The sequence below is a fragment of the Gopherus flavomarginatus genome, chromosome 2, assembly GCF_025201925.1.
Source record: "Gopherus flavomarginatus isolate rGopFla2 chromosome 2, rGopFla2.mat.asm, whole genome shotgun sequence".
In the NCBI taxonomy this organism is placed as follows: Eukaryota; Metazoa; Chordata; order Testudines; family Testudinidae; genus Gopherus; species Gopherus flavomarginatus.
In genome coordinates, this window is record NC_066618.1 from 46,045,517 (window position 1) to 46,070,161 (window position 24,645).

General features: G+C 40.8%; 1 protein-coding gene across 2 annotated transcripts in view; it reads left to right on the top strand.

Moving 5' to 3' along the window:
• The window catches only part of CDK14 (cyclin dependent kinase 14), a 538,670-nt gene that overhangs the window by 20,515 nt on the left and 493,510 nt on the right, over window positions 1–24,645 (top strand). The window lies entirely within an intron of this gene.

The following is a 24,645-nucleotide window of genomic DNA, read 5'->3' on the forward strand; positions in this document are numbered from 1 at the left end:
GAAATAATCTTACAGTTTCTGGCTATTTGTATTTTCTTCTGTATTATATTCAGAGGATAAGAAGTTGGATAATAATTGCCTTGCTACTGCATAGGCAGTGGTTATGTTTTTGGTTCGAACTGAAGGTACCACACTATATAATGGCCTGATACTGAAATAAATGAGTGAGGAAGTAGTAGATGCTTGCCACTTCATTGGTTCAGACTTTATCTCCTCCTAAATCAGATAGGGCCAAACATAGGTGCTGGACCTAGGAGTGCGGGGAGTAGGGTCCTGGGCTGGGTATCTCCCACACCTGCCTGGAAGTAGTTTCCATCATATACAGGGTTTACAGTTTGGTTCAATGGATCTCAGCACCCCCTCAGCACTGTACAAATTGTTCCAGAACCCCAGGGGCCAAATTTGTTTTGTCCAGTTTGCTCAGACTTTGACCCATGAATAAGAGTCTTAAATGGCTCTGAAGTAGAGGCTGTGTAGGCAGGTCAAGCTTTGTTAGAACACTAAAGGAACTTCTAGCTAGAGCCAAGGCTGAAATACGATAGTCTTTAGAACATGGCTCTGGCACAGGTGGGTCCCATCCACAGCAGCTGTCCAGACAGCGTTAGAACATGGATCATCTGTAAGCGAATTGCAGCTGTTTCCTGGTAAGTATGGTGGTTAAACTCAGGCTGTATCTACACTACAAGCTAGGGGTGTAATTCCCAGCTTGTGTAGACATATTCTCACTAGCTCTCATCTGAGCTAGCAAAGCTGAACATAGTAATCTAGCTGAGATAGCATGGGCAGCAGTGATATGTGTTAGCTGCCCTGTGCACAGACCTACCTGAACCTCTGGGTGCGTACCTGGGGCTGCTAGCACATGTCACTGCTGCCCATGCTACTGCGGCTCCAGTACTGTTCTAAGGCCCGGTCTATGCTGGGGGATCGATCTCAGTTATTCACGTAGCTGAAGTTGACGTACTTAGATCTACTCACCACTGTCTTCACTGTGGTGAGTCGACTGCTGATGCTCCCCCGACGACTCTGCCTGCGCCTCTTGCTCCGGTGGAGTACTGGAGACTATACTAGATGCGATAAATTGGCCCCCGTCTACAGTAGACGTGTTAAATCAACCCCTGCTGGATCGATCACTGCCTGCCAGTCCAGCGGGTAGTGTAGACATACCCTTAATTCAGATGAGAGCAAGTGCAAGAATGTCTGTGCAAGTTGGGAATCACTTCCCTAGCTTGTAGTATGGATATAGCCTGAGTCCTTCAGCTGTATTAGAAATCTGGCACATTTTGCTGCTTTGCTTCTGGTCTCTGTAGGAGGCTGAATTGTTTGTAATACAACGGACGGGATGTTCTTGTAGTTTTTAAATGCAATCCATATAATAAGGAAGAACATGTTTTATTAATAACTTAACTTAAACTAGATCTTGAGTTTGGAAGGAATGAAATCCAGCAGTTAAGTATGAAGCACTTTCAAATCTTAAAGGAAAGCAAATAGAACATACCACATGTGGAGGAGGCCTCATGTACAGCTCGACAGTGTTTCTTATGTGTCTGGGTTTCCATTTGTATAAATGGGACTGTTTCTGCACATGCTCCAGTTGAATTCAGTATGTATGTGGCAAGAGTAATATATTTTTTAATGAAGTCTTTAAGGGAGTCTGGCTGATCAGTATAGACGCTCCCTGACTTGCGCAAGGCATTCCAAAATGGAATGCTTGTGTAACTCGAATTTTGTGTAAGTCGGGAACGTATCTCCAACAATTACACCTTAAAAAACAAACAAACAAACCTTTCTAGCTTACGGAATTTACTTTTCCCATAGGTACGGATTTGCATAAATCGGGTTTGCGTAACCCAGGGAGGGTCTGTATATGGATTGCTGCGGTGTTAGCAAGAGAAGGCTCATGGGAAGGAAAATAAATGAGAATCTTTTCTTTTGTCCCCAGTGCACACAGAAGAGATAGGTGTGATGTAATTGTCAGTACCTGTCCCCTCCTTATTTTTGGGTGACATTTTGCAGAAGAAAAGTGTGTGTATGTAGGTAATCATAGGACTGGAAGGTATCTCGAGAGGTCATCTAGTCCAGTCCCTGCACTCATGGCAAGACTGTGTGTTATCTAGACCATCCCTGACAGGGTTTTTATCTAACCTGCTCTTAAAAATCTCCAATGATGGAGATTTCACAACCTCCCTAGGCAATTTATTCCAGTGCTTAACCACTCTGACAGGTAGGAAGTTTTTCCTAATGTCCAACCTAAACTGCTCTTACTGCAATTTAAGCCCATTGTTTCTTGTTTTATCCTTAGAGGTTATGAGAACAATTTTTCTCCCTCCTCCTTGTAACAACTTTTTATGTACTTGAAAACCTATCATCAGTTCTTGTTCTATATTAACAGTTAATGACAGCAAAAAGTTTAAGTAATCCCCTTCAGGCTCGACACAACAGCTTCTATCAGTTACCTAGCCTTAAATATAAATGAAAAGGTATGTGGCACAGCCTAGTGTAATTCCTCCTTTTGCTAACAACTTTCACTTAGGAGGTTAAAACAATCTTTAGTAATAACTGTATACCTTGTAACAATGACATATTTTCCTGTGAGAACTAATACTTCAAAGAAGAGCAGCAGAGCAATTGACAATCTTAAAAAACTGTCCCAAGAAAATCTCAAGACAATTTCTGCGATGGTTCTTTGTGATTCTCTCACCACCAGCATCTTCTGGCTAATGGGCATAGTACCAGCACTCCTGAAGGGATACAGCCTTACTGAAAATTGTGGGGGCAAGAAACATAAATACAAAGATGGGGGGAAAGAGAGAGATTGGGCCAATTGTTATTCAGACACCCTCCAGTCCATGCTCTAGAATGTGGGAGGTAGAGCACTGAAACAGTAAATGTAGTTAGCATGAACCATCCTCTCCCCAAACAACTGAAACACTCCCTCTCCTGTCCCCAGCGTGGAACTAAAAGGTGTGTTGTATTTTCATACACAGCATAGGTTATCCCTGCATAGAAGAGAACTACACTGTGTAGTAGGGATCATACCATAGGCACCAAAGGGTTTGAGGGTGGGGCCTAAAAATATGCAGCATCCCCAACTCGGCCCGTAGCTCAGTAGGGAAAGGTTTATCTGGGTTTTAGCCTTCTGTGGTATCGGTATTCCTTTGTAGCCCTCCATAATGTCCTCTAGCAAAAACAGGGTAGCTGAGATCTGAAATTTCCAGATAAAAGCATCCGTTTGGATCTGTCTTTACACATCCTAATGGAGTGTTCCTTTTGCAGCTCACTTTTAAAACTGCTTGTTACAGGCATACAGCCAAGTCAGTGGCTACATGTACGTACACTTGGAGCTTGCTTGTTCTTTGTCTTTTGAGAATGAAGGGGAAAAAATAAGATACTCAATAGATTCACTGCTTGTTCTACATTTGGATACAGTAGCTTATGTATAGACTACGGTGGGAAACGTCTCTCCTTTTGAAGAAAAAACTGCTAAAATTGTATCAAACATAATTGCTTTCTGTGGGATATGAAATTAATTTCTCTAGTGAATTCAGACTGAGAAAAGTCAAGGACAGTAAAGCCTATGAATACATTTTGTGGGTCGGTCTTGGTACATTGATTAAATTTCATATTTCAGAAACAGAAATATGTTTAATTTTTTCTGGAAGCCTTTTAGTACTGTTTCTGGTGCAGGTAGGTCTCTCCTTAGGCAAATATATTATAATGTAGGCCTGAAATAAAGTTACAGAAAAATGCTGCAGGATTTGAACTTTTCTTCTTGTTGTTGTGCTATGATGATACCAAGTTTCTACTTATTAAATTCAAAGTTTTCTGACCAGCATAGGGCAGATCTTGCTCGTGTTGGCACCAATCCATCAAAGCACTTAAACTCCCATGTAACTTTAAATGTGTAAGTAGTCCCATGAACTTCTTGTAAGCCCTCCTTCTGGCTGATTTGTGTATGTAACTGAATTGGTATTGACCCTATATTTGTCACGGCTCAGTAATGTTCCTTATACATCCAGATCCTGAAAGTACTGAAGATTGACCTCCTGATGTTTCACAATGAAAACAGTGTAATAACTTATTTTGATGTTGCCCCGTATCTCTGATTTTTTTTCCTCCCCCAACAATAACTACCATTGGCAGCTATAAGCTACACATTTCTGTGTTGAGTGTCTTCTGCCAGTTCCTTTTGATATGCAAATCTCAGACCATTCAGAAGCTGCAACAAGATCACTGTGGCTGTGGATTTATAAATCTTTTCTTTTAGGAGCCTGATCTAAAGCCTGTTGAACTCCATGCAAAGACTCACATTGGCTCAAGTGGGCTTTGGATCAGGTACTTAAGTCTTCTAAAATTTCATTTGGATATTTATGATTGTCTTGGTTTCTAGTTTTGTTGGTGGACTAGAAGTTGGACATTCGCATTCATGCCATCTTCTTGCATGATGCTAAAATCCCCAAATGCTATTTCTTCTTGCCCATACCCTGCCTCCTCCAGAAAGAGGATTGCAATGTAGTTGAAGGTACAGTTGCCCTCCCTTACTTCAGATGAAATCCATCTGAAGTAAAGCGAGGCAATTGCATTTCTCTCTTATCGTAGGTTCTGATATGGAGACTTCATTATTATCCTGCTGTTTGTCTGCACCATTCTTCTTGCTCACAAACTTCAATATATTGCTTCATGTTTTATATTACTATCTCAGAGCTGATAAGCCTGTTTGAGAAAATGTCACATGCAAAAAGATAATCATGGCCGTTCTTAGCCCGTGAGCCTTAGTGGTTTTCTGTTAACTACCAAAGCAGTCTTCTACATATACTCTGCTTAGATTCATAGATTTTTATTCTAAATTTCTAGGCAGAAGGGACCCCTATGATCATTCAGTTTGATTTCCTGTGTAGCACAGGCTGTAGAATTTTGCTCTCATTCTGCAGCAATGGGAATTTTCTTCCCTACCACAAAAGTGAAAGCTATCCAGCCCAGTAATGTGTGGCTGGACTACAGCATGTGTTTTAGAAAGGTATCCCGTCTTGATTTAAAGACTCAAGTGATGGTGATGAATTCATCACATCCCTTGGTAACCTGTTCCAATGGTTAATTACCTTCACGGGATGCCTTATTCCAATCTGAGTTTTTTTTAACTTAAACCCCAGTCACTGGATATTATTGTTCCTTTCCCCCTAGTTAGAACCTCTTAATATCAAACATGTTTTCATCGTGTACAGTGTGTAACCTGGAGGGTTCTTAGTCTTATTTGAAAAGTTAAATAGAGATCATATACTGCATAATGAGAGTAAATTAAAAAAAATCTTGTCTCTATTCTTTTAAGAAACTTATTTGAATAGCTAAAAATATATTAGCTCAAAACATTACGTGAAAAACTGTTTCTATGGCACTTCAGTTGCGTTGAGGGAATAAATCAAAGTGCTTCCTATATCACTGTATCAACTAAAGCAGCTAAGGAAGTCCAGAGGCCTAAATAACTAGAGGGAACCTGTTAAAGAGACTAGAGATGTTAATTACTCTTGTCAGGGGCCAAACTTATAGGAAGGTTACTTTTAGGCCAGTGTTTCCCAAACTTACAACGTTTGCGTACCCCTTTTGAGACATTTGTCTTACCGGTGTACCCCTTCTCCGGTGAAGACAATTTGTGGGGGGAGGGTGGTAGCAGGGCTGGTGCAACCACTAGGCAGCCGTCTAGGGCGCCGAATGGTTGAGGGCACCAAAACTGTGCTGAGGGGAGAAGGTGGAGCGGAGGTGAGCTGGGGTGGGGAGCTGCTCCGGGGGGGGCTGCCTAGGGGGAGGCAGGGCGGGGAGCTGCTGCGGGGGGGGGGGCGCCGCAGGGCTGGGCGCTGCGGAAGAGGGGGGTGGGGGGCTGCCGCAGGGGGGCTTCTCGGCTCTTCGCCATGGCCACCTGCTCCACCTCAACCCCACCTCTTCCTGCCCCTGCTCCGCCCCATCCCCGTCCCTACTCCTCTGAAGATTGCAGCCAGGCCCGACTCTGCAATCGCCGCATGGTAAGTGGAGCGATCCAGCTCCAGCCTGGTCCGCTCCCCTGGCTCCCAACTGCACTGCTGGTGAGTGCTGGGGGCGGTTCCTCCTCTCTCCAAGCCTGGGAGCCTGGGGAGTGGAGCAGGCTGGGGCCCCAGGCCTCCGTAGGGGATGGGGAGAGGGGGGCTGGCTACTTCCTGCGGGAAGTAGAGTGACCTGGCCCCATCGTGCTCTGCTCTCCTGTCTCCTAGCCTTCAGGGGAGGGGGGAGCCGCACTCACCGACAGTGCTGTTGGGAGCCAGGGGAGCAGAGCAGGCTGGGGCCGGGTCACTCCACTTCCCACAGGAGGTGGCCAGCCCCTCGTCCCCCACAGAGGCCTGGGACCAGCCCCCCCTCATGTGGAGGCCTGGGGTGGGGTCCCACACAGCCCCCCCTTGGAGGTCTGGGCCCCCCTTCCCCTGTGGAGGCCTGGGGCCCCACACGCTCCCCTGGGGGCGCTGCGTAGGGCACCAAAGTAGCTAGGGCCGGCCCTGGTTCCCTGGGCCGGAGGAGGGGCGTAAGGTGGAAGTTTCGCCTAGGGCATGAAATATCTTTGCACCGGCCCTGGATGGTAGCCACCTTTTTATAACACATTCCTAATTCGTTTCATTCTGGATTAAATGTTTATTATAAATAAATACAAAATTATATTACATACAGTTGAAACAAAACTTTTAATAGAAATAATAGTTACATATAGAAATAGTACTAAAAATAATTAAAATAATAGAAGCGAATCAACAGTGAATATATGGTGAATTCGTGTAATTCTGAAATTAAAATACTCTGGTTTGGTTAGGCTAGTGAAGAAAGCACTACTTTTAATAGTTACTATTTTGATACTGAAAAATTTTCGGTACAAACCAAACTATTCAGTGTGAGGGATGGAACTGCTTTTGACCAGACACTATCACGGGGATATCTGGTTCGATATTTGTGATCTTAAGATGAAGATGGGGCTCCACGTCAATAAGACGATTTCGTTTTTTTGTTTTAATGCCAACCAGCACAGAGAATCTGATCTCACACAAATACAAGGTTGGAAAAGGCAGAAGATACTTGACAGCTTTGTCCAATAGAGCTGGATATTCAGAGCTAACCCCCAGCCAAAATGACGCCAGTGTATTTCACTCAAATTTTGTCTTCAGGAAGCTATCTGAAGCCAGCTGCAAGAGCTGTTCTTCTGAAGCAGAGAGGTTATTTGGCAATGTTTGGACATTGATGATAAAAGGGTTCCTTATCCATTCAAAGGTGCCATCCGGTTCAGGGAAATACTTAGGAAGATCTTTCTGCAAGCTTTCCAAATACTGCTTCGTGGTTTGCAACACATCACTATCAAGTTTGTTAGTTGAGTTTATTACTAAGTCATGAAGAGATGGAAAGGAATCCAGTTCATGACGACTAAGATGTTTATGTCACAGTTTCAATTTTGCGGCCATGGTGCTTTGTCTTGAACATGGAATATGGATATGGGTTTCTCTTGCAAGGATAGACTTATGTTGTTTAAATGAGCAAAAATATCTGCAATATATGCTAGTTTGCACAGCCATTTCCAGTCATGTATACGGTCTCGCAGGTTAAAGGTTTCATCTAAAATAACTTGCAGTTCCTCTCAGAGCTCAAACAGGCGATTCAAAACTTTTCCATGTGATCAGTGTGAACATAGGAGTTGTGTGTAATCACTGCCCGGCTGATTTCTCAGCTTTGTGATGAGATGGACGTTCAGAGGGCGGCCTTTCACAAAATTGATTATTTTCACAGCTTCATCCAGTACTTGCTTTAGATCTGCCGACAAGTTCTGGGTGACGAGTGCTTCCCTGTGAATGCAACAATGAGTCGATTTTGCTTCTGGCGCAACAGCCTGAATATGTGCAACAACTCCTTTCTTCGAACCAGTCATGGCTCTGGTGCCATCCATGCTTATTCCAACACAATGACCCCAATCCAAATCGCTGTTTTTGATAAAGTCATCAATAACTTTAAAAATAGCTTCTCCAGTTGTATGTGTTGGCATAGGTTGGACTTCATTGTGGACTTCATTATTCAGCTCGTATCTGACAAACAACAAAAGATTTGCTAGATTCACAGCATCAGTGGATTCATCCGTTTGCAGTGCATAGTAGCAACTCTTTTGTACTCTGGACAATAATTGCTGGTTTATGTTTTCGGCCATATCTGTGATTTTACGATGAACAGTGTATTTGAGAGGGGAACATGATCTATAGCTTTGCTAGCCTTGTCTCTAGTCATCACTTGCACCATTACTTTGGCTGCAGGCTTTACTAATGTCTCGCCAATCACTTCAGCAGCTCCGGACTTTGCAGTTAAGTACTCCACACTATATGAAGCTTCCAAAGCTTTCATATTTTCACATTATGAATTGTTTTCTGGGACTTTTGGAGATCTTTTCACCTATTTTCGAAGAATTCTACAGGTTTTCCCTCATATTCTTTGTTTGCTATTGAAATGGTGTTCTAGGTTGTATATGGGTTTAACAAAAACAAAGAGAAATTTTGTATATTAATATACACAGAGTATGTACTTGCTGTGATATTTAGATTACTACGAGTAGTTATTGACTTTTATCTTTTATCCATCAGTATGACTTCTGCACATGCTGCCAAGGCAAATGTATTGCCTGAGCTGCGGTAATGCGCATGCGTGCTTTGCGTTGGTGCATGAGCCGATTTTTACTGGCATGCTGCTGCCAGCCAGGGTCCTGGCTGCTGGCTCTGCTCAGCCTGCTGCCAGACTTTGTGAACAGGACTCCCGGCCGACAGCAGGCAGCTGGGACTCCGGCTGGCAGGAGCTGGTAGACAGAACCCCAACTGGCAGTGGACTAAGCCGCTCAGTCTGCTGCGGGTCTGGGTTTCTGTCTGCCGGCCCTGCTCAGCCCGCTGCTAGCCCCTTGGCACCTGGGGTCCTGGCTACCGGCCCGGCTTAGCCTGCTGCTGGCCTGGATGAACGGACCGCGTACCCTTGAAACCCTTTCACGTACCACCAGGGGTACTCATACCACACTTTGGGAAACACTGCTTTAGGCAAATAAAATACGAGTAACTTTTTGAAGGTGGGTTAGCAACACATTACAAATAGTTTTGGGAGGGAGAGGCTCATTTGAGTTGCTTGGTTTGCTGGTAGTGGGCAATAGTGAACTGTATTTCTGCATTTCAATCATGTTTGGGTATTTTGCTATATTTTTGAGATAGTGAAAGGCGGCATACATGAGTATCGGAGCTCTTCTAGTAGGTGTAGTCGTCCAAGCTTCTTGAACTTGAAATATTCCCGCCAATGGAAGGAAATATAGACAGCAGTCTACTTTACTTCACTGTTTGGTTTTTTTGCTCTATATAGTGAAATATTGATTTTTACACATGAGCAATGTTTCGTTGGTATAAAGTAGGTTAGTCTTGTGACCTTGTGTACCAGAGTGAGTGTCTAGAGGTTGAGTTTGAAGAGTAAAAAGGGATGTAGTGTAAGGGCAGATCTGCAGCGAATGGAGAGGAAGATGAATTTGAGTGGAAAAAGTAATGGTAGAATGGTAATGAGGAAAACTAGAATTTCACAAAATATAGTGAAATAGGATTTTTTTTAAGCGACTTTTGACATAAGGAGCTGCCGAGGTTCCTTGGAAGAGAAATGTTTTGATTGCATGGGGTATCTTTGTCCTTCCAGAGAACAGCGTCTTGGCTTATGGAAGCAGAAGCATCCCCATGCTCTCGCTCTTAAGGAGAGGTGAGGGGGTATACTAACTATACAGCAATGTTTCTCAAACTTTTGCACTGGTGACCACTTTCACATAGCAAGCCTCTGAGTGAACTCCCCCCCCTTATAAATTAAAAACACTTTTTTATATATTTAACACCATTATAAATGGTCTTAGGCAGGTTTAAACACAAGTAGGAAACAAGCAGCTTGGAATAATGCGAAATAATGCATCTGTGGGAAAACATTATATGCACTTTCTTTAGGAATGAGAAGCCTGGTAATAGTGAGAGAGACTGATCAAAGATACTGGATAGCAACATACAGTACAGCAGTGAAAGAGGCCCAGGTGAAGTCCTTATGTCACTCAGCAAGGAAACAGTAGTCTCTGGGTTAAACTAGCAGAAGTCAGAAGGGATGTGCAACTTGTGCATTCCATTAGAGTCACCCTCAGGGTGCTCCCTTCTTCTAGTATGGATGGGTGGATAGGGAGTCCTCATTTTCTCAAGTGACCTCTTCAATTTCTGCCGGGGTTTCTATGGGAAATAGGCTGAGGGGGACTTTCTTCCTCTCCCCCCCCTCTAATTCTGGTAGTTATTCCCTCTCCTCCCCAGCAACCAGTACTTAGCTTTAGGGCTGCACTGGCTCCCCAGTGGAGGAGGGTTTGGCAGCAACTCGTGCTGCCAAACTTATTGACAGTGGTGTCATCTGCCAGGATCAGGAATCATTCTGGTGGGGTCTGAATCTGGCACTCTGCCTCTGTTGCTATTGCTGTTCCTGGAGCTATTGTGATTAGTGGTGGGAATAGGTATCTACGGTGTAACAACACCTGCAAATAATGTTGCCTTTGTCATATCCATTCTAAAAGGTCATTTTCAGTGGCTTAAACTTTACAGTATGAGCTGAAACTTGACAGTTCCCTTCTATGCCAAGAATCTTTTGTGTTGTGTGTGTGTGTGTGTTTTGGGTGGAGGGTTGCAAAGTTGATCAAGAATGGTTCAGGTTTCATTGAGAATGAAGGTGGTGGTAATGATGGTGGTAAGGAATCCCCCCCCCCCCAGAACAAGTGTTGCAACCTTTTGTTTGATCAGCTGTTATGGTTCAAGGCAGAAACTTGAAATGGTCTAGATGTGCCATTTTGGTGTTCTGGTGAAAACTGGTTGCTATTAGTGAAAGTTTTAAGGCCTGAAAAAAAGAGTTTTGCACATTCTTACTCTGTTTTGTAATGCAGTTACATACTGATCTGCCAATATTCTGTCTGGTGTGTGGATAACCAGGGGATTCCTTTCCTTTTCCCTATGAGGAATATGTTGTAGCTGGACGAATCAGACCTCTGAAAGATTTGTGTCTTTTCAGGGTAAGGGAATAAGTGGAGTCATCGTAATACGTGTCTCAGTCTGGTGGTACAAGGGCTAATAACAAGAAGTGACCAGAGGACAAAAATTCCATTTAACAGCAGTTTTCAAGATTTCAAAATTTGGTTTTATTCTGCATTGGAATGAAACCAAAACCTTTTGAATATTTTTGTGAATATGGATTTGTGTCAGTGTTGGTCTTTTCAGATCAAGCCTGAACCTTTTTGGGAAGAGGTATATGGGTGTAATCTGGGGTTTGGGCACCGGTCTGGGATGTGAGAGATCCAGGTTCAAGTGTCCTCTCTGTCTCTCTCAAAATTAAAAAACCTTCCCAGTGAAAACTGTCAAAACTGATATATCCCTGGAAAAGTTTTTGTTCTGACATTTTATTTAATTGAGAATGTGCTAACCAGGTCTACTAATAACTGAATTATTGGGATAAAATTTAAAAAAAGTTTAAATTGAGGTTGACTATCAAGAAAAGTTTGACAGTGAGATCAGTTAGCTCTCGACCTTCAAATATGTCCATTTGACTTAAGTGAAAGGCAGCTGATGAGTATGCATTCAGGTGTTTTCAGGAAGTAGTCTTAAATTGTAACATAAGTGCATCGTTGTTGCATGGGATTGGAGGATGCTGGCAGACGCATTGTAATAATGGCGTTGTTACATGTTTTAATTGTCATGTTATGTAACTATGTGTTGATCACTTTTCAATCGTAAATTATTTTCATGTTACAGAGCAAAATAGTTAATAGTCGATAATATGAATTTGTTCTTATTTTCTTGTTGAATATGGGATGCCAGAAGGATTTGTATTATAAGTTGGACATAAATGGCCTTAGCACAATTGTTGTTTGAAACCTTTGTTGAGAGGCTACACTTGAATCAGTATAATTCACCCTGGCTTATTTAAAAATTAACAACTTATGGCAAGGGGCAATTAAAAAAGAAAACTGCTTGATTTTTATAAAATAGTATTAGTAAATATTTTATATATCACTGGCCATTCTAAGAAATAAACTGTAAACATTTCTAAGTTATTTTGGCATGTTCTGGAGGAAGAGATCTCTTCTGACCCAGCAGTATACCCCACAAAAAATAAGGGAAAATTCTACTGTCGTTGGATTTCTTCCTGATTTTTATGCGTTTAATTTCCACTGCTCAATTCCTACTCAAATAATCTGAATCCTTCCTTCTCAGAGAGAGAGCGAGAGCGTGTGCGCTTCTGGGGATCTGTCCGAAGAGATAGGATGTTAACCCTGTAGCCTTCAGCCTGAGAAGGCTGATGGATATCGATCTCAAAGGAACGCTTCCAAATAGCGCACATTTCTGAACCCACTTTCCTCATTTGTGTGTGTGCCTTAATTATGTTGTCAATGCAGCTATTACTGCAGGTCAAACAAGAGCATATGCACGCCACAGATGTGGACTCTGAATGTTGAGTGTTAGTTCTGTTGTTGTTGTGATGTATGCTTATGTAAATATCCTGGTTGTGCTGTGTCTCGCTGTCCTTCCCTTCCATCCTCTAGCTCTTTCTGTGTCTATGAAGTTCAGTTCCATGTCTGTGAAATTCAGTGGTGAGAAAGTGAAATGTTTAGATGATGGGTTAAAATGTTGACCTATCAGTCTTGTCAGAATCCATTTCAGTTGTTTAAGGTATAGTAACTTTCTCTATTCGATGAAGTGATTCACACATTTCACATTCCAAGTTATTATTGCTTAATTTAAATGCTCATGATAGGCTAGGCTGAGAGTTTGTTAACGAGTCTTTAGTCTTTAGTATGCTGTTCTTTGATCCCTAACTCCGTTAGAATCCCTTGACAAGGGGGCAGGGCTAGGTCAGGGAAAGCTGGGATTTAAAAAGCTAGCTCCTAAGCAACAAGAGAAGCTAGCAAACAGGAGAGTTTGCGAGGGAGTTTAGAGAGAGAGCGTGAGAGGCAGATACACCTAACATTGTTAGGCTAACAAACATAATCTAAACATAGGCCAACCCTTTGCCTCCTACTCAACCCCCTCCACTCCTCAAGAGTTTAAAAAAAAATGCAGGCAGAAGTCCAGCAACACAGTGGAGACTATCCAGTTTATTGCTCCGAACGCAGCATGTGGACAGGTTGCTTATGTATACATTTGCTGCAAGCAACTCATGGTTCTCACAGCCTGAGTACAGATTCTTGAGACCAGAGTGGCTGAACTGGAGGAATTAAGGGAGACAGAGGTCCTGAGAGGAGACTTGCAGGGACACACAAGTGCAGTCCTACCCCAGTCGGACCACTTCTGTGCTGTTAAGGAGGATGAAGGTCTTGGGGAAGGAGAACATTAAGCTGGAGCGGAGAGAAATGATCTCATAGTTGGGACACTTCTTCTGGGTGATGTCATGATATCCTCTCACACTGAGGATACCCATCTGAGGGACGGGGCCCCAGTTATTAGGAAGAGCCAGGTAATAGCAATAGGTAGTTGGGTTTGTGATGACTGGGAGAACTGCCTGGTGAATTGCCTGCCTGATGTGAAGGTTGTGAACCTCTGGAGACCTAGATACACTTCTGTCAAGTGGTGGGGAGGAGCTGGTGGTTGTGGTACATGTAGGTATCCATGACGTGGTGAAAGGGAGGAGGCCAAATTTGGGCTGCTAGGTAAGTGATTAAAGTTCAGGACCTCCGTGGTAGCATTCTCTGAAATGCTTCCAATTTCACACACACAGCCAGTTAGTCAGGCAGAACTGCAGGGTATTAATGTGTGAATGAGACAATAGTGTTCAGAGGAGGGATTTAGGTTTATTAGGAACTGGAGAATTTTTTGGGGAAAGAAGGTGCCTATACAGGAAGAATGGGCTTCACCTAGACCAAAATGGAACCAGATTGCCAGTTTGTAAAATTAAAAATGTTGTAGAGGAGTTTTTAAACTAAGGGCTGGGAGAAAGTTGGCAGATGTAGAGGAACACACAGTCTGGACTTCATCTTTAGGGGAGAATTTATTAAAGGAGATACTCTGTATCCTAGTAAAGTGAATAGGATGTAAGTTGATAAAATATAGATAGGGGTTGAAGAGAAATAGTCAAACCAAATAGAATCCCATTTAATTACATCACAAGAGGGCAGACAACTAAATATTGACAAATGTTCTAGGTACTTGTATATGAATGCAAGAAGTCTAAATATTAAGGTGGTGTAACTTGAGTGCCAGGTATTACATGAAGATATTAATGTAATAGGCATCACAGAAACTTGGTGGAATGACAATAATCAATGGGACATTGTAACACCAAGGTACAAAATATATAAGAATGACAGAGTAGCTCACAAACTGTTTGGGGAGTGGCACTTTGAGAGAGAAAGCAGTCAAATATAGTAAAAAATCTAATTGACAGAGGAAACAAAGGGTAGCAATAATCTTCAGAATGCAGGGAGGTAAAGAGCGGGGTCTCTCAAGGATCTGTTTTGGGACATGTGCTGGTCATCATTTGTTAATGATCTGAAAAAGGAGGTGAACAGCAAGGTGGCAACATTTGCAGATGGTACAAAATTACTGAAGATAGTTAACTTTGTAACTCTTTGCAGTCCGCTTTGGACTTCTCTCAAAACTGGGCAACAAAATGGCAGATGAAATTCAATGTTAATTGCAAAGTAATGTGTATTGGGAAAAATAATCCGAGCTGTACATACAAAATTATTGGTTACCTCTCAAGAAAGAGATCTTGTAGTAGTTGTAGATAGATCTCTGAAAACATCTGCTCAATGTTCAGTGGCAATGAAAAAAGCTACCCGAATGTTAGGAACCATTAGGCAAGGGATAGGTAATAAGACAGAAAATATCATAGTGCCACTATATAAATCTATGTTGCTCCCACAAACATAAATAAGTACTTCTGCACACAACACACTGCCAACCTGTGGAACTTGTTGCTGGGGGATATTGTGAAGGCCAAAAGTATAACAGGGTTCAAAAGAATTAGGTGCGTTTCTGGGGGTATTTTCATCAATGGCTATTAGCCAAGATGGTCAGGCACAAAACCACATGCTCTTGGTGCCCCTAATCCTCAGCCAGAACCTCGGACTGGATGATTGGATGGATCTCTCTCGATCATTGCCCTGGTCTGTTCATTCCCTCTGAAGCATCTAGCACCATCCAGTGTCAGAAGACAGGATAATGGGTTAGATGGCGCATTAGTCAGACCTATTATGGCTATTCTTATGTTCTTAATATGAAAAGAAGTGACTGAAGATGAGACTTATGATCTAACAACCCTTTCAAAAACACTTAGGAAGTAGTTAATATGATGTGCCCAGTGAGTGTGTGTGCTGTCTATATCCAATAATTAATATGGCTGTCCAAATACCAGCTACCTAACCAAAGAGATAAATTCCTCTATGGGATACATATGTTTAAAAAAGTAATCTGAAGTCCCAGGGAATAAAAGAAAAGGAAACTGGCCTAACTTTACTAGCTATTCATTACTCCCAAGCCCAGAAAATGATCAGTTGTTAAAAACATAAGTACAATTCTTCTTACTCTAATCTGTTACACATACACATACTTAAAATCTGTATATTTATGCATACAGTGTGTCTAAATGAGCATATGCTTAAAAACCTGGCGACAGATTTACATTTATCCTTTGTTCTGTTCACACTGGGTTGAAGAGATTTTTCTTTCACCAACAAAAACAGCATTTATCTCCTTACCACTGCATTCTTCATTATGCAGAATTGCACAAAGCTGTGGTTCTACTTCAGTAATTCTTTGCTCCCTAATTTCTGTCTGACCTATTGAAACTCCACATTCAGATTAAGGAAAGGATTGTGAACACAATGATCTTGAAATTGCGCCAGAACTTTACTTCACACCATTCTCATAATTAGAAAGTAAATCCCATTCTGGAAATTCAGCAATTACAGGAAACTTGCTTGAGGTCACTTCACTGTGATTAGTTAGGTCAAATGTATCCATCATTTGAGATCTGGAGGATTTTCTTTCATCCAAAATATGTTGCAGGAAATATTTAGAAGCCAGGAGGCTTATTTTTGTTGCATATTATCTGTTAACAACTAATGCAAATAGTATTTCTTCAAATGTTTATAGCATTTACTTTGCTGTTACTGACTTCTGTGCAGGAATTACACCTAAATTCTATCCATGCCCTGTCCTCTTTGTACATTATCAGGGAGGCATGAAGAATGGCTGACATATCTTTGTAAAATGTAGCATCTCTTTCCTGCACATACGCAAGTACCTTAGTGAAGTCCTTTTTTGACACGCACTTTTTCTAAATTATATATTGGTCTAGTTTCTCCAACCTTTTCTCTATCTTTGAAATCTGTAATCTCCTTATTATAGCTCTGTTTTGATACCCCTTTCCTATTTTTCCCAAGAAGATATCCAGAACTGCTATATTCCAGATATGGACTCAGCAATTGTCAGTCAAATTGGGTCCATGTGGTTCAAGTTTTCTGAATATTTTCCACATCTTCTTTGTGTCCTTTTCCTCTGACTTAATCTCAATAGAATTCATCCAATTTTCCCCACATTTCTCTGCTGAAATTAATGATTATATAGTGTTTTTTTTTCTATTTGTCTTCATTGCAAACCTGTCTTGCCTCTTATGTACTAAGGAGACACTAATTGTTGATGTACTTGTATATCTTCAATCACATCGTCTGCATTACTCAAAATTAAGGTAAGAAGTGCTCTCTGTCTAGATTCTCCTGTTACACTGAGTTTGCCTTTTTGATTAAATGATCTGTAACATGCAGAGATGTCTACATGAGCCTGGAACAATATTTCTGAGAGGCCTGAACTTCCCCATTCATCTCAGTGAGGTATTAACTCAGTTACTCTGTGATAATGTAATAGTCAGTATTGTTAACTCTTTCATTGCTCATGTGTAAATAAATAAATAAAAGGGGGGTGGGGGGAGAAGATCACAGATCTGCACAGTTGATATTCTATGACTTTTCTCCCCCAGTCAAGAAGAAAGGAGACAAGGAGCTAGCAGAGCTGGGCATATTCCAGCCCAAGTGAGAAGGAGTCAAGCTGAAGGTGCCCATTGGCGCTCCGAGAGCATGCCCAATCATATTATTTAAATATCCGTATGATATACCAAGAGTGGTGTCTCATTTTGGCCAGTCACAAGGGTGCAGCATCCAAGCTCCACCAGCAAAATTTTTCCTCCAGTTTTTCCTTGGTGGCAAATGAGAGAAGTCTCAAATCCAGAAATGCAGATAGGTTGAAAATAAGAACAGAAAATTTTTCCAAAGGTTGCGATTTAGAAGTATTTAAGGAGAATGTTAACTAACTACTCTGCAGTTGCTTCCTAACCTTCCTATGCCTGTCAGTCTCCTTACTTGTTTCATGTTCTCTGATCTCTTCAAGACAAGCTGGTATCACTTAGTATGTCATCAATCATGGACTTTTTTTGTACTTCTTGGTCATATGATGATTAAATCTCTCCTTATGGATTATGACTTGCTTTGCGTGCATTTCTGTACAAAGCATTAAAACTGTTTGTGGCTCTTGGGTTAAACCAGGATGCTTGAAATATGATTTCAACCCTGAAAATTCTTTCTTGACCAGCACACAGTTCCAGCTACCTGAGGTCCCTGTGGAGAAGTGCTGTCTCATCCTTCCAGCTTCCTTTACAGAAAAGCAAACAATCAAACAAATACACGATGTCCCTCTTAAAAATGTGATTTTTTTCTCCCTCCCAGGCCTACTTTTATCCCACATTGCAACTTTCCCTCCAAATTCCTGTTTCCATAAGAAAATGGAAAAACAGATGAAATCATTCCCCTTTCCCTTGGTGTTCCTAGTATACATGCGTATCTTCCCTTTCCTAGTCAAAGTGAAACCTCATTGGAGAAGCCTGCAAATGGAGGACTCTGTTTATGAACCTTCAAGAGAACTCGGTGCTGCCTTCCTCCAGGAAAAAGACTTAGCAGCTTTCCTTCCCATTGAAACTACATTTTCTTAGACTTGGCTTGCAGGGTTTTGGGGACTCCTGATGATTTATCTAGAAAGGGGAAGTGTTTTTGCCAAAAGCTGCAAAGTAAAACTGACCACTGGATTTTGCTAACTGGAGAACTTCAAGCCTCAGTATTTTGTTTTTAAAAAGACCTGTTCAAGAGAGCTGCTCCAATATTAGAGTGGGAAGTACACAATTCTTTCCATCTTGCATCTACCATTCATCAGTCCTGGCTGTAAGAGGTATTAAATCCCCTTAAATCTCACACTTCATAATGTCTCTTCCTGTTCTTTCTGAGGTGTTCGGTGGATCTGCCATCACGTTTACTAAGCTACCTTTCAGATTTATAATCTTAGATTTCCTAACACACAATACCTTTTTAGTTGTGATTTATGAAGCTAAATGTGTGCGTAAGCACAAGTAGGAATTTAGCTGGATGTAGGGATTTATATTGATTTATTCCAATTTAAGGCCAATCCAGATACCTAGTATAGACATGTGTAATTGGACATGGATGAAATGTTAGGGAGGTAAATGGGTCAGCAGGATGGAAACAAAATGTCTGTACTAGCTAAAATCAGGGGAACACCCAGGGAACCACTTACAATGGATAAGATGACTATTGCTAAGATAAATTGTGCATGTAAAGATGAGGTAAAGAGTAAGTTGTGTGTGGACAGCGCCTGTTTTACAGGGATTGGTTCTTACAAAGTAACCAAGCCAATTCCAAAACGTGTGATGCAATGTACTGTACATGCAATGTGATGTGTAAAGTTGTATAAAGGAAGAGGTTCCCTGTGTAATTTTAGATGTGTGGTATACCCTGTACCCACTCCCTACACTTGAGCCTGAACAACTCAAGTGTAGTTTGATTGTGTAAAGGAACCCTAGTTATGAGACTGAAATCAAACTGAGTTCTTGGGGAATTGAATGGAAGAGGTCTCGGGGGAACCCCAACACACTGGTGCCATGACCCATATCTGCATGCTTGTAACGTATACACATGAGGAGCAGGTAATGTATACACATGAGGGTCGCAACCTAGCATTAAAAAAATAAAAATGAAAAAGCATTGGAAGAATTTAAGGGTTTAAATATAAGGAAGTACCATGCTGGAAAACTGGGTTAACTCTAAGGCATTGGTTCCCAAAGTTTTGTGTCATCACACTCACTTTTTAGTTTTTGAGAAACCCTCACGCCCCCCACCTCTCCTTTACTAGCATCCAAACTCCCTTTTAATAAACTCAATTTGTAATTTAAAATTAAAATTAAAAACAAAAACTTGGTATACATTTTTTATTTAAAATAAAAAATAACCACAAATAGTTTTTCTTGGCACAAAAATTTAATGTAAAATAAGAAATAGCATAAACAAAATGAATTTAATGTGAAGGATGATGCATTTTCGTCACAAATTGGGAAATCCTAGGTTTGAAAGATGAAAGTGCGCAATGCAAATCATTTGACATCCAGTCAATTCCTTTGTTTCATTTTTATTATGACTAAACTTGAAAAGCTTTTTTCACAAAGGTACGTCGACGAAAACGAAAGAATAATTGGTAGTGCTTCTTCTCCAGCTTTTAGGTAAATTGGGAAATATTTTATACAAAATTCCTCCAGGCTTAAGTTTTTGAAAATATCTTTCACACTCGAATTGTGTTTCATTTTAAGGGCTTGTTCTTGCAATACTTCTAGCAATGAATCGACTACAATTGTCTGATGTAGCCATATCACTGCATTTTTCATTTGTATTTTCTTTTGTACATTTCAAACTTCCTGTTTTTAGCCAGCGATCCATTGTAAATGGGTTTTGCAAAAACAAAAAGAGAAATTTTGTATATTAATACACACCAGGTATGTACTTGCTACAATCTTTAGATTACTACGAGCAGTTATTGATTTTTATCTTTTTCCGTCAGTATGACTTCTGCACATGCCACGAAAGCAAGTGTACCGAGGAGCGGTAATGTGCACACATGGTTTGCATTGGTGCACAAGCCGATTTTTTTTTCTTTTTTCTTTTTTTCTTTTTTTCTTTTTTTTTTTTTTACTGGCACGCTGCTGCCAGCCAGAGTCCTGGCTGCTGGCCCTGCTCAGCCCAGTGCTGGCCTGTGTGAACGGGACCCACAGTGGGCTGAGTGGGACCGGTGGCTGGGAGCCGGTGGACAGAACCCCAGACCAGCAGCAGGCTAAGCCACTCAGCCTGCCATAGGTCTGGGGTCTCAGCTGCCAGCCCCGCTCAGCCCACCGCCGACCCCTTGCCACCTTGGGTCCTGGCCATCGGCCCCACTCAGCCTGCTGCTGGCCCCTTGCCACCCAGGGTCCCGGCTGCCAGCCCGGGTGAATGGGACCCCCAGCCAGCAGTGGGCTGAGGGGACTGGTGGCCGGGACCCCGGCTTGCAGGAGCTGGGAGACGGAACCCTGGGCTGGCAGCGGGCTGAGCCACTGGGCCGGCAGCGGGTCTGGGTTTCTGTCTGCCAGTCCCTGTTAGCCCGCTGCCGTCCCCTTGCCACCTGGGATCCTGGCCGCCATCCCCACTCAGCCCGCTGCTAGCCTGGGTGAGCAGGCCGCGTACCCCTTGAAACCCTTTCACATACCACCAGGGGTACGCATACCACGCTTTGGGAAACACTGGTTTATTAAATAAATAAATGATTTTTTTAACGCTGATAAAATGTTTTTTTCGTTATGAAAATTTCACAGCTTCATGCTCCCTTTGAAATTTCGTCATGCCTCCCCAAGGGGGCTCGCCCCCTAGTTTGGGAACAGATGCTCAAAGGTCAGAACTTATGGACTTCCCAGAGAAGTATTAGGCGGAGACTGAAACAGAGTAAAAAAGGAACTCCAAAGAATGGTATTAAAAATGCTTGGAAAAGCACAGCAAAGGTCTGTTAAATGCCAATAAAAGATTAAAAAATAGGACCTATTGGTTGCCATAAAAAGTTGTCTAATGTGGGGTTTTGGGGTTTTTTTTTGGTTTTTTTTTTGATCCTCAGGCAAAGAGAGCCCAAATCAAGGCAGCTGTTTCACAAGGATTATTGGTCCTGGCTAAAACTTTACAAATAAAGTGTGCCACTTTAAGGAATAAATGTAAAAGGCATAAAAAGGAAATCAAAGATGTAAAGGAGGAAACAAACTAAATGGAAAAAATCCCTGAAAGGTCAGGGAGAAAACAGTGTCTGTTACATATTTACTTAAATCCAAAGTAAAGAGCAGCCATCCTTCAAGAACTGTATTTAATGAGTATAGCTTTGCAGGCAAAGTGTAATAAGTTTAAAAAATAAGTCCTAAAATCTTTTTAAAAACAAACAGAGCCACTTAAAACAATTTAGCTTAAAAAAGTCATTTAAAAATACATATTATATATATTTTTTTAAAGTGAGAAATTAAAAAGCTTTTTCACAGATAAACACTGCAAAGTTTGGAAGGAATAAAGCAGTTGGGGGCTGGAAAAATATTTTAAAAGTGTGAACAATACTTGATTTAATTATAAAACTCCAGATATGGTGGTAGAATTTGATGCAGTCATGCCTGGTGAAACCCTTAGTTATAAACAAATTATGCAAAGGGTAGATGACTGATAGATGATGACTGCCACCAGTGTATACTTTTTCCTCACAAAAAACCTTTAAAGCCATTCTGAAGGAAATGCGCCTTTCCTAATAAATATAGCCGTAAATAATCAATTGTTGCTGGTTGCTGCGGGTTCAGAAACAGCTTAGTTTAAATTTATTGGACTATGGACAACTTAGTCGAAATCATCAAAAAAGAAATAGGGATTTCTCTATGGTTTGACTACTTCCAAAAGTATTAGAAGAAATGTAACTTGAGTACAGCTATCTAAACATCTGATTAAGAGCAATGCAAGCAGCATTAATAATCTCAAACAACAGATGTAAGAAAAAAGGGGAAAACACCTACCAAGTTTAAAATAAAAAAGCCCAAACACCATATAGTAAAGTTTTGTTGTTAAAAAAAAAATTGTAAACTAAAAACTGATCCCAATTTAAAATTAAAACCTATTAAAATATTATACAAAAATGTTCAGTTGTCATTATTAAATTTTAATAATCTGCATTTATCTAAACATTTTCCACTAAAATTTAATTAAACGTAATTAAGAATTGTTCAATAACTTTCGAAACAAAATATACTTTAAAATACATAAAACTGCCAAAGTGAGGGGAGAAATGACACTTAAAAAAAGTTATAGAATTGGTACAAAAATGAAACCATTAAAAATTAGTACCCAGTATGTTTTAAAACCAAGCTAACACAGGGATGCTATGGGAACATAACCAAGCATTTCAGCAAAAGAACTGCATCCATTACATAAGTAAAGCTTAGAACTCATTAACAAAGGTTTGTTAACTGTGTATAATATACATAATACAGTCAATGATTGCCTGTTCTGTTCATTCCTTCTGAAGCACTTGACATTGGCCACTGTCTGAAGACATGTACTATAGATAAGATGTACTACTGATCTGACCCAGTATTGCTGTTCTTACGTAATGTTGTAATTGCTTTTAAAAAAGGATAATAAGTCAATGTGTTTTAATATCATATGTAGTATGTAAAAAAAAAAGCTATACAAAATCAGCCTTAAACATAAATAATAATCTTGCTCTCTTTTAGCACCATAAATAATTAAAAAAATAATGCAAAAATGACACCAGTTGGTGCATATAATAATAATAATAATAATAAAGTTAAATGTAGAACCAGAGCAGCCCATATGGGGTAACAAAAAGTTTGTTTTTCCTCCTCAGATACTTTATCAAGACAATGCAAGGTCTAAAAAGTTCCACAGTTGTATTGTTGTTTGCTGGGAGACACTTGTGCAAATATGTCTTACAGTCTCCAGATTGCACAGTACAGTTGAGATGCTGGGATGCTGGCAATGTAAAAACGATCTGTGCTAATAATAAATATTATACGGTAGCTAAAAAGAACTGTTTCTAGTATAAACCCAGGCCTATGTTCTCTTTCACACTTGAATTTTCTATTGTAATAAATTAAAAAAACCATACTTTTTACCAGTTTTTATAATGTAATTAAAATAAATACAAAGTTAAAATTAAAGGCAAAACAAGTTTATAATATAAAATTGTACCCTGGTGATCTATACCAAGGGAGGTGAGCTTGCATCCTTAGTCTATACTAAGCATAGTATTCGTATGTTCCATTCTGTGCATCTGAAGAAGTGAGCTGTAGCCCACAAAAGCTTATGCTGAAATAAATTTGTTAGTCTCTAAGATGCCACAAGTACTCCTGTTGTTTTTTCATAGTACCAGTAGTGATTCCCAATGGACAAGATAACTGTGGTTAAGATAAGATGGGAACGTGAAGTTGAGGTAAACAGTAAGTTGTGCATGGACAGTGCGTGCTGTACAAGGATTGGTAACCAAGCTAATTCCAAAACATGTAATGCTATCTATAGTAAATGTGATGTGTGAAGTTATATAAGGGAAGAAGTTTTCTGTAACTTTTGGATGCATGATATACCCTGTACCCACCCACTGCACTTGTGTCTGATCAACTGAAGTGTAGTTTCATTGTATGACAATAGAGGAACCTGACTGACAAGACTGGAGTTGAATTGAGTTCTTGGGGAGCTGTGTGGAAGAGATCTCAGGGGAACCCCAATACCTAGTGGTTCCAGTTATAAGGACTGGTTCTCTAAACACTTGCTACTGTGAATGGTCTCATTGAAGACTTGCTGTCTTTCTTTCCTCATAAGCACCTGATCCTGAAATTGTTCCATGCTTCGAGTTCTCATTGAAATAAGTGGGAGTCTCACTTGCAGGCTGAGATGGTAAGTGCCTACAGTGCACGTTATTCTTGCACACCATGGGTTGTCATCAAGGACCGAACCTCCGAACTTCAGCACCTAAGTACAGGCTCTACCACTTGAGCTATAGAAGCAACTTCCTTAGTTGTTGTCAATAATACTCTTATTCTCTGTGGAGGATTGCCTGACATACTTAGCTTGGCTGTTCTGCATACACCTCTCTTACTGAGGTCCATTGAAATAGTGTGCATAACCAAAGCTAAAACTTGACCACCTATTTTGAAAGTGGGACATAGCTTTTCCACTGTTTCCATCTGTGGTGGTAATCTTTGTGACGAGAATCTTGCTAGTTTAGAAGTTCAAAGAATTGTGTTCATAATGTTGAAAATGAGGCATTTTGGCTGCTACTTGATGAGTCAGACTTGAGGATTTTTTAAAATTGAGGCATAATTATCAATGTTCCGTAACTCTCATGATTAAGAGCATCTTGCACAGTTTAAGAACAGGCACTCAGTTGCTTTAAACTTTGTTTTGGAAAAGAATGAGAGTGAGCAACTCTAATTAATGAATCTCTGGAGATTTGCTGCTGTATTAGCTAATTAAAGTGTAAAAGTTTTGCTGCTGAGCTAGCTTATTATGGAGTAAAATACTAAAAATTTAGTCCCAAAGCAGAGTATGCAAAAGCAGCTAAAGGGTCGTGAATTATCACCTTCTACATGTTGGCTTGATTTTTTTTTTTTTTTGGTAAGACTTTTCTATGAGATAAGTTAGTAGCTGAGTTCAGTAATCAAAAAGCACTCCTTACGTGC